At 51.0% G+C, this 11,174-nt stretch overlaps 1 long non-coding RNA gene across 1 annotated transcript; it reads left to right on the forward strand.

Annotated features, from left to right (window-relative positions):
* Positions 1-1,032: 1,032 nt before the first annotated feature.
* Positions 1,033-6,595, forward strand: LOC129081521 (uncharacterized). Its single transcript, XR_008530313.1, has 3 exons — positions 1,033-1,078; positions 3,128-3,180; positions 6,198-6,595. It is a non-coding gene; the product is annotated as an uncharacterized LOC129081521 (long non-coding RNA).
* The last annotated feature ends 4,579 nt before the right edge of the window (positions 6,596-11,174 follow it).

Consider the following 11,174-nt stretch of genomic DNA (forward strand, 5'->3'; position numbering starts at 1 on the left):
CAGCTGGACACCGCAGGGTAAAGTTTAGGACCTTTTGGTAACCAGTTCAGCGAAAAGAGAGTCATCTTTTACAATGCAGATCACTTATTGCCTGCCCCATCAGACCTGGGCAATATTCCCATCACCTGGACTCTTAGCTGCTGGATTTTTCTTTTTTTGGAAAGGAAACAGCATGCAGCATAGAAACAGTTCCAGCTCTGGAGCTGGACCACCTGGGTCCAAAGCTTGGCTTTGCCACCTACAGACAAGTCACTTGCCTCTCTGGGCCTCAGAATCTTCCGTGTGAAATGGGGTAACGGCACCCGTCCTGCAGCATTTTCGTGTGGATTTCTACTGTGTCTTAGGCACACAGTAGAAATTCATCATTAATATACATAAATAACACAATAATACCCATAAATGCCATGGATGCATTAAGGGCTCAGCTGGTATCTTTGAGACAGTCTCCACTCCCCAGCGACCCGAGGTCCCCACTGGGAAGATTCTCCAAGAATAAAGAAAAGTGTGTTATCCAGGGAGACACAGACAAAGACATCCAGGCAGTTGGTGTTTTCTGGCTGTGCGGCCTGCCCTAGTTTATTTTGGCAGCTGCTTCCACCATTGGTGATGGAAGGAGAAAAGCAAAAGAAATGGCAGTAAGACAAATGGATCAACCAAGGAGGGAGGCTGTTTAGTTCCAGCTTCCAAAGGAGAACCCAGCTGTCCCCGTGATTGCTATGCAACGGGTCCCGGGATTCTGGTCCTGCCTCTGCATGCCTGCCCTCCACATAGAGGACTTGTTTCCAGAATAACTGGCCTGAGAGAGGTGCAGACCACTGAGCTAAATTCAGTCGTGCCTTTTCACCAAATGGCAACTGCTTCAGCAACATACAAGAGTCAGCCCAAGTCCAACCCAATCACATTGCTGGATGATGAGCCACCCTAAAACTTAGTGACCTCAAACAGGGACAGCTATCTATTGGCTCATGATTCAGCAATCTGGGCTGGGCGTAGCTCCTCCGCAAAGGGTTATCTGGAGTCCTTTCTGTGTGGCTGCATTCAAATGGCAGTTTGGGACAAAGATCTAAGATCGGCTCAGGTATGTGTCTGGTGATTCAGTTGAGTGGGTAGAGGTGGCTGGTGTGGGGTTGTCTCTCTCTCTTCACGTGGCTTCTCATCCTCAGGGAGCCTGGCCCAGCCTTCCTTACATGGAGCCTCAGGGCAGCAGGAGATTGCGATCAGAGGCTGCTCGCCCCTTAAGGCCTGGGCTCTGGAACTCCCACAGGGTTACTGCGCCAGATCCTATTGACCAAAGCAGTCACAGGTCAACCCAGACTCAAGGGGGCAGGGATGTAGCCTCTGTTTCTTAAAGGAAGGAGTAGCAGTCCATACTGCAAAGGGTGTGGATACAGGGAGGTGATTCACTGGGGCCATCCTTATAACAATCTGTCTAACAATCTGCTGTAGCAACAAAGAACATTCACTACGGTGTGACATTTGAGGCCTTTGTCCTGTGGCTCTAATACCCTTTTCCCCCCTGGCGAACTTCTATACTCCAGCTTCCTTCTCTGAGCACCTCAGACTCCCTCCCTCCTCTGGCTTTTTGCCAGTGGGTTTCCTTTGCCAAGGCTCAATGTGGACAGAACACATGTCTTGGAATCCACCAATCCTGGGTGGCAGCCTGGCCCCACCACTCACTCCCAGCTGTGTGTCCTTGGGCAAGGGTCTCAGCTTTTCTGAGCCTCCACTGTGATTGGGGACGCTGAGGTGTACATCCATTGGATTGCTGTGAAGATGAAGTGAGAGACAGCAGGTCAAGTGCCTGACATAGAATCTGCCTAATGGTGGGTGACTGCTAAGTATTGGTCCTGAGCCCCTCCATCCCTGACTGCTCCCACTTCTCTGCCTGATGAACACTTCCTTGTTTTTGTATGTCGCATCCTTTGAAAAAGTTTTCCCTGGATCCCCCATCCCTCACCCCTTTAAGGAGATGAAGCCACTTCCTCCTTTAAGCTCCTCTAGCCCTCTGCAACCCCTCAGTTATGTCCCAGGTCACAGTGACAAGTGAGATACGCATGCGTGTCTCTCCTAAAGTGGGAGCTCTTGCATCCGGGAGTTGCATCTCCTTTGTCCTTTTATCTCCAGGGCCAGCACGTGAATGAGGAAATTGCCTGAGCTTTGCAAAGCTTGGGGACACTTGTCACTTTTCTAGGACCCTCCTCTCTTGCCCCCAATTGTCCCAGAAGAGGGTGAAAGGAAGACCAAGGATCAGGCTTTTGTCCCAGGTGTGTAGCCTTTGGACATGTGAGCCAGTGCCACGATGGCTGCCCTGGGGTAAAATACCCAGCAGCTGCTGCACTCCTGTCTCATGTCCCTGATAATGAGGACTACACGGGCCGAGAGGAAGGAGAGGCCTGCTGTTCCAGCAGGGCCATTATGCATTAAAAATGGACACATCAGATAGAAAGCCTAGCTCGGTGCCCATGAGGTAAACACATGCTCTTCATTAGCACAGAGCAAGCGTCCTGGCTCCTGTGGGCCTGGTTGGACCAGAGATGTGAGGGACAAGAAGGCTGGCCTTAGATGGGCAGACCCCACCCTCTGGCTCAGCAGGAAATATTCCCTGCAGCAGAGGCTTCTGGGGGCAAGACAGACTTGGGTTCAAATCCCAGCCCTGTCACGCAGTGGTTCTGCAAAGCTAGGCTGACCTTGCCTCTGTGAACTTCCATTTGTTCATCAGCAAGATGGGGTCATGGTAACTCTCTGGGAAGACCATTGTGAGGATTAAATAATGTAACAGGAGTGGCATATAACAGGCACAGTATACCTACCTGGTCCTTCCACTGCTCCAAAAACCATCTCAGAGTCTTAGATCTGCGACCATTGTTCATAAAATAAATAACTGTGTTACTTGCTTTCATCAACTGTTAATGGAGGTTATTAGAGGTTGGAAAATAACAAAGTGTGGGTGTTGGGCGGCTGCTAGGTCCACTCACTGGGCAATAACATCAATCCCGATGATACTGGAGCAAACAGGCGAGCATTTCACATGCGTCGGGGGTTGTTCTGTTTTCTATACACTAATTCATTCATTTAGTCCTGGCAACAACAGGGTGAGGTTGATACTATTATTTTTCCCATTCCACAGAGGAAGAATCCAAGGCCCAGAGAGACTGAGTGGCACGCGCGGTTACACAGCAGGTTAGTGGCAGGGCTGGGGTTCAGACTCGCCGTTTTGCCCCTCAGCCTGTGCTCTGAACGTGCAGGCTGTACCGCCTAGAAGCGGCTAGAAGCGGCTAGAAGCGGCTCATTCTGGTCTACCAGCCTGATGGCATTTCCGGTGAGAAACACACCTTGCTGCACCTCCCTTTGGATTGTCACAACAGTCACAAGAGGCCAGGACCATTGTTTCCCTGTTAAAGATGAAGCCACCGAGACACAGTGAAGACAGGAATCTCCTCCATGGTGACACTGAGTGGGTGGTGGAGTTGAGATTCGAATTTGGTAGAGCCGACCTTAACCAACACAGAGGTTATTACCAGTGGAGGATGGCCCAGGTGTAGGGGTTTTATAAACTGCCCAAGCTTGGTCCTGCTTTCTTTAATCTTTAACTGATCAATCTTTAACCAGCATAACTTGATCCCAGGACACGGTGCTGTGCAGCCGCTCAGGCCTCCAGCTCTCCGACCCCCTAAGCAGCACCCCAAGCTCCCCCTGCTGGCCCCTCAGCACCACGCCCTCCTCCCTGTCACGGGAGGGTATCCCTGGGGCAGGGCTTGGCCACCTGGATCCACAGGCCCTAGTGGGTCCTCTGAAGAGAATTCAGAGGGTCAGAGAAAGGGAAAAATGACATCACTGTGTTCCCTGATCTAAACTGAAAAGGAACATTTCCTTCACCTGTATGTCACCAACAGAAAAAAATGGAGAAATTCCTATCACATCACGTAACTGCAGATGTCTTGAGGGATCGTTTACGCCTATCGCTGCATCAAATTATGGCGTTTATTAGACCGGCCGCCAGACCTTATTATTTAATGCCTTAATAAAGCAGCACATATATTGCTGAATTATACATTTGTGTATTTAATATTTTGATACTATTTTGAATATAATTAGTACACTTGGTATTCCTATGTATTTTTATTGCATGCACTGAAAAATGATATTCCCAGAAAGAGTCTACAGGCTTCATCAGCTTTCCAAAGAGTCCCTGGCTCATGAAATATTTATAGCAATCCTTAGAATAGGGACCCAATTATTGTCTTGTATAGTTTCCATTTTACAGAAGAGAAAACTGAGGCACAGAGAGGTCAAGAGAACTGCCCAAGGACACAACGCTAGTGACTAGCCGGCCTTTGAATCCAAGGCAACCTAGACCAGAGCCTGCCCTCCTGGCCAGCATGCTGGTCAGGCCCCGTCTGCCTCGCTGCAGGCCTCCAGAGCACCCTTCCATCTGGCACGTTCCTCACTGGGATGTAATTGAGGCTTTATCTCTTGGCAGTCCCCAAAGCACTTGAGTACCCTGAAGGCTGGGGCTGGTTTCATTTCTCTCTGAATCCCTAGTACGTGATCCAGTGCTGTGCCCAGAAAATCTTCCAGGAAAAAAGTTTCTGAATAAATAGTATCTCCAACCCGTAATGCCTTATACTTTGTCGGAGCAAAGACCCTTTTTTCCCGGCAGACATTTTACAGCATTTAAAGAGGAAAAAAAAAGGGGGGCCCCAAACCAAATAATTTGTCCACATTTTATAATGGCATTAGTCGTGCTTTTTTATAGTACTTTAGATGTTTCCAAGAATTTTTATATTCCTCTGACTTGAACCTGGAGTGTAAATTAGTGTGGACAGGAAGGAATGAGGCATTTAGTTTCACAGAGAAGTAAATGGAGGCTGCAGGTGCATAGTTCCAGGCAGTAAATGCGGGGATGCAGGGCAGAGGCTGTGGCGCCCCGGTGGCTGGGGTTCCAGGCCTGCTCCCTTGCCCCCTGGCTGACCTCCCGCTGAGCCTCACCTCTCTGAGCCCAGTGGCCTCATCCATAGAATGGGGAGAGTAATAGTCACCTCAAGGCTGTGTACGGTTCAGAAGAAGCTCCTGGTACATTGTAATGACACATAAACTGTAGCTCTCTCCCAATATCAGTGGAAAGATATTATGGTGGTGGCGTTGTCACAGGGCTAATGCATTAGAGACAGTGTACTGCAGTGGCCAGGGAACTGGGTTCTCGTTCCCACCCAGCCACATGCCTGGAACAAGACCCTGGCTTCTCTGGGTCTTGGTTTCCTGATCTGTAAAACAAAGGGCGGAGACAAGATTGGGGTGCAAGGTTCAGCATTTCTTTTTCACAGGTATGTGTGGAATCAGTTTGCAAAATAAAAGTCAGGCTGCCCCATTTAGAGACAGGTGGGACCTCTCACCCCTGGCCCCCAGCAGCTCTCGGTGCTGGTGCACCGCCTGAGGACACCTGGGACAGTTGGTGTGGCCAGAGGTCAGCCCCATCCAGTGGGGCTTGTGTCCTTGGTGGTGAGGAATGAAAATAAAAGGTGTATGGTCGGGGGGGGGGGGGGGGGGGGGGGCGCGGCGGGGAGGAATGAGTGGATTTCAGTGTCTTTAGGTAGGGTCCCGCTCCTGACAGTAACCCGGTGTGATCCATGTTCAAGCTTCCGCAGCCAAACCTCGGAGTGTGTAATTCTTTAAGGAGAGTCAGATCTCCTCCCACTGGTCCTCTACCCACCTCCAGCCCGGATCTCTTCTCTTCTTTTTTCCAATTAAATCTCCGTGATTATACGCACCTCCAAGCGTCCTGGTAGTTTAAACTGGGGCAAAAGGCTGCGGGCTCAGGGCCCAGCGACGGTGAGAACTGGTGGAGCAGACCCTCCCGCAGGTGCGGCCAGAGCGCCAGGTAAAGGGCTCCTGGTAAACCGTGACAAGGGAGCCCGGAGCCCTGGGGGAGAAGACGGTGGGGCCCAGGCCCTGGGGCTGCTAGGGAAAACCCACTGGGCAGACCTTCTTCCCCAAATGACTTTCTTCATGTCAAATTGTCTTCTGTTATTGCTGGGAAAAAAGGGTTTTTAAAAGAGGTTAACGTGCAATGTAATGAATATGGAGTAATAATGCTCCTTGTATCAAATTAAAATTCTAAGAGTGCCACATGAAACAAGTGCATTATGAGTATCCAACATGACATATTATTATTATTGGACTGCTTGATTGCCCTGCAGGCTTGGGAATAAAAGACACAGCTCCAAGTCCTCACTTGAATGGGCAAGCACCGCTCTCGGAATGAGACCTTGGGCCGACGAGGAGCACGCCCACCCAGCTCAGGAACGTTCTGGGGTGGAAATACCTTCATGACCAAGCAGAGGACAGTGGAGAGCAGATAAGAGCTCTGGTTTTGTGGAAACAGCAAAAAAAGAAGGGTGCGTGTGAATCTGGAGTCTGCGGGCACTCTCGGCGTGCTGTGTGACTTGAGGGCAATCACGTCACCTTTCTGAGTTTCCGTGTGGCCACGCTGCTCTTTACTTAGTTCTGTTCAAGGACTCTTGTGAGGTCAGACTGTCGTGGTCTAGAGCTCTGGTGAGGACACACCGCGATTAGAGATGAAAAAGCACTTTGCAAACTAATGGGCTGTGAGGTCCAGGGATTGAAGAGAATCCCAAGGTCTTTATGTGGGTTTCTCCCCTGCTGTTATTCCCCCCCCTCCATTTCTGAAGCCCAGCTGCCGTCTATAATATTTAATAATAGTAACCCTCATTTATTAAGCAACTACTGGGGGCCAGGTTTATTTCGCTCCATTGCACTCTAATTTTATGTGGTAAGTATTGTTATTAACTCCATTTTATAGACTCAGAAACAGAGGCTACACATGGTCCGTAAGCCTCCCAAGGCCACAGGACAGGTAAGTGGCAGGAATCGAAACCCAAGGTTTTCTGACTCTCAAACCTCTTAGTTCTTTTGCTGTTTCTGTCTCTAAAATATGCCTGATGAGCTGCTTCTAAACTGTGCTTGAACACCTCCAGGGACGAGGGGCTCAGGAACACCCCCTTCCCTGTTGTCACAATGAGTGCCCTCCCCTGACACACAAAGTATCACTATGATGATATTATTATCTGTAAAATAGAAGGATTGGAGGAGATGCTCTCTTAAGGTCCATTCCAGAAACACGACTTTCAGAGCACGAGCATTTACAAACAAATCCAGCCTGGCTAGAGAAGAAAGGATTAAAAATCTTTGTCTGAAAATGGAACACAGTGAGCAAGAGGTGCGCATGAATGGGGGGCAATTAATCCTCTTTTACTGATCGCTGTAAAAAAAACATCTGCTGGAGAGGAGGCATTTATTTCCTGCAGCCACATGGTGTGATTTTGAAATATCTCCACAGAAGGAAAGATGACTGAGGAAATACAAATCTATTAAATGTGCAGGGCTAAAGAGAAAGGGGCTTCCATGAAAGGATTGCTAAACCATATCACAGGCTGCTGAGGTCAGGGAGGGCTGTCGGAACACTACCAATTAGAGCTAAATGGGAAAGTGGCTTAAATCTCAAAATTAAAGATAAAGAGCTGCAATTAACCTGTCTTCCAACCGAAAACATAGCCCTTAATGCTCGGCGTAATTTAGTATTTCAAAATTATGACCACAAGCATCTAAGGCTCCAGTTTGACAATATAAAATGGACAATAAAAGTCTCAGTGGGGCCTTGGATACCATGGGTGAGATGGCGTAAGAATAATGCCAGTACAGGGTGACTCTGAAGTCACGATGGCTGACCAGGCACAGACACAGAGCTCACCATGGGACGCAAGTCCACAAGGCTTAGCCCTGTTTTCCAAAGACCCGTTCTCTGGCCAGCAGGAGCCATTTGATTTGTGTTTTGTGGGCTTTAATAGGGTGGATTATGCTGATGTGAGTGGGAAGAAAAACAACAAAAAGCCAGGCTGTGCTTAGAGGGTCCATCAACTATTCCAGCGGGTCCCTCTAAGGCAGGGCTTTGAACACACTCCAACCCGGGCCTTCACAGAGGCCAGGAGGCCAGGCTGTCAGGAAGTTTTAAAGCCTGCCAGTTAATTACCATTGGCACCAGGCTGGAGGACCCCTGCTCTAAAAGACTGGGCCTGACAAGGAAGAGAAAGGGTTTGGAATACAATCACGACGCGATTGTACTAGAACCACTAGGAAGGTGCCTGGGGTGGGGGCAGGGAGCTGTGCAGAGGGGGATATGAGCACATGCAGGAGCACAGGAAGCTGAATAGAGCAAGAAAGTAGAATTCAGCACCTGACAAAGCCTCAGGGCATAAAATCAGGAATTTAAAACCCAGGGCTGAGAATCTGGGTTTTTGTGTTGTCAACGAAGATGTGTGGACACTCCAAATATGTGAGGCCCCTGTTGGTGGCCGGCCTTCCTAAAGAAGGGTGACCTGAAAGGTCCTTCCAGAGCGCTTCACGTCCTCCTCCTGGCCCCAAACCAGCTTCCCTGTCACCCTCCCAGAGTTTTCTCCTGTTGCCTGGATGACTGCGGGGCATGGGGAGGGTCACCAGCTCTGCAGACAGAAGACTTGACGCCCAGAGCTGCCACTTACTGAGTGATCTCGGACAAGGGGCTCCCGCTCTGAGCCTGCTCAGTTTCCTCATCTATAAAGTCCAGATAATAAATAATAAGGCTCACAGGGTTAGGGAGAAGATTGCATGAGACCACCTCGGGGAGCCCCCACGTATGTCTGGCACCGGTAGCCCCTCTCGTGCTGGGCCCTGTGTAACGCCCCTGCGTGGACTCACTCTCAACATCCACCAGGTCTGCGCTCTTCCGTGTCCCTCCCCACGCTTCCCTCCCGCCAGGCTTCCCCCCTCCAGGCCCCTCCTCCCAGACTGCCTTTCCTCCTCCTTCCTTCCTGTCCAATCCTGCTTTATTTGTCCTGATGCTGGGTGATGTGCTAGACCTACCACTTTCTTTTCCTTTTGCATCTTCTTCATCCTAGAATTTAGGTTTTAAGTGGGATTTCTCTGCCCCCAGAATGTTTACCTCACCTGAGTCCTGGGCCCCTACTTTACAGTGGTCATCGTCTGATGGATTCACACCATCTCTCCCACCCACACTGAAAAGTTCCTGAGTACAACTGACAGTGTGGAGTTCCAGAAAAAACGTGTGCTTTGGCACCTGACTCTCTGAGCAAGCCTATACAGGAGATCCTATTATTGGGTTCATTTTACAGACGAGGAGACTGAGGTAAAGGTTAAGTCACTTGCTTAAAGTCGAACAGCCAGCTCAGAGCTGGGACTCGAACCCGGCAGGCTGGCCCCGTAGCCCTGGCTCTTAACCTCTTTGGGACACATCTTTGTAGAGTGGCGTTCCACCTTACAGGTGAGAATGAACAGCAGGGAGAAAGGGACTATTGAGGACACAGGGGATGGAGACACTGAGCTCCGCTGGAGCAGGAGGCCTGTCACCAGTGTCTGGGACCTCAAGGAAGCCACAGGAGCCTGAGTTCCCCTTCCCATTACTGCCTGCGCGGGCCCCTGGAGATGGGGTTGTAGGCCTCCGACCAGCAGCCAGTCTGGAGTGGCACCGCCATTTCCCAGAGACAGCTCAGCCCTCCTCCAGCCCACCCTTGAAAGGGTATCTCTGAATCCAACAGCCTAGGACGCTTATACACTTCCCCCAAACTGAAGGAGGGGGCCCTGGGCATCCAGAGTAATGGTGGGGGCATGAAGGGGAACACCACACCCTGATGGAGGTCTGACCGGAGAGAAGGAAGAAGCAACGTGAACCCTCCCATCTAGCAGGACAGCTGGGGAACGCGAGCAATAACACGCCAAGAGCGCAGCAATTCCGTGGGCTGGAGCTTTGCTGCCGCCGCCCGAGTCCTACCCCTCCTCCTGTTTCTCATGGCTGGGCTCCAGCTGCCCCTCGGACCCCCGCCCTACACACACATCTTGGTAAAGGCACGGTCCATGCCTACGCTCATGGGTTGTTTCAGCCCCTGGACGGCGCTCTTCCTGGGGGCTGGGCCAGTCCCTGCTCACCTCTGCCTCCCCGTGTCAGCCCACGGCATGTGCCCAGGAGGCCCTCGATAAGCCAAGGTGGGCAGGCAGCATGCATGGTGCTCCCTGCTCGTCAGCTCAGCCCCGGTGCAGGTCACCTTGCCCTGTGGGACACGTGAATTCTAAGACCCAGCTTGGCTCCTGGGAACCACCCTGCCCAATGGTTCCCCTCACCTCACCAAACAATGGGCTCCTTCGGCCATTCTGGTTCCACCGCCATCATTAGCTGAGGGTCTTAGGTAAGTCATTTAACTTCACAGAGCCTCAGGTTCCCATCTAAAGAAGGGGACAATCTCCCTTGCCCTACAGAGTCTGCTGAGGACATAAAGAGTTGCTGTTTAGAAGGAGTCTAGCGCAGGACCTGGTGACAGGAGATGCTAGCAAATTGCCAAAGAAGGTGGCTTTCATTTGGCCCCGCTGGTGTCCCTCTCCCGGTTTCTAGGCAGTGCAGGGCTCCAGGCCCATCCTGTGGGACCCTCTCCCAGCCCCACCCCCCACTGCGAGTGGGCAGACACCTAAACCAGGCCTCTTAAGGTGTCCCAGGACCCTCGCCAGAGGGATGTCAGTTCCTCCACAGGACCCTTCTGCACAGTGACGGCCCTTTGCCTCCTTCGCTGTCACCTCCCCCGGAGAGGCTGGTGTCATGGAAGGGCATCTACGGGAGGGGGACACTTGGGCAGAACCTAAAACTGGTGCTGGTGGTGGTCAGGCGCTCCCATCCTGCTCTGAACCCTAGCAAAGCCCCTGAGGGTCCCCGAGCTGAGGCCCCAGTGGCTGAAATTTCTCATCTGCAGAAACAGGTTTTGTGGGCAAAGCAGAACAAGAACACTTTGAAAACACAGAGTGGATTTAAGCCCAGAGAATCAAAGGTTCAGCACAGAGCACAGGCCAGTTCTGCTCCATAGGACAGGGAAGGAAAACATTGGCCTTTTTCTTTTTTTCTCAAGTGAAACATCAGCAGCTTGGATTTTCCAGAGCTTGGCCACCTTAACCGTTAATGGAAAGTCTGCCTCTGTGACCTGTAACCTTAAAAACCAAAAGGACACACAATTCAATGTAGTTTTTTTTTCCAACTCCCAAGACAGAACAGCCCCTCTGGGTCTGCGTCCACATTCCCAAATCTGGCCTGTCCCCTTGGCCGTGCAGAGAGGTAGGTGAAC

The sequence above is a fragment of the Pteronotus mesoamericanus genome, unplaced genomic scaffold (genome assembly GCF_021234165.1).
Source record: "Pteronotus mesoamericanus isolate MK-2021 breed Mesoamerican mustached bat unplaced genomic scaffold, CSHL_Meso_final scaffold_1066, whole genome shotgun sequence".
NCBI classification, from domain to species: domain Eukaryota; kingdom Metazoa; phylum Chordata; class Mammalia; order Chiroptera; family Mormoopidae; genus Pteronotus; species Pteronotus mesoamericanus.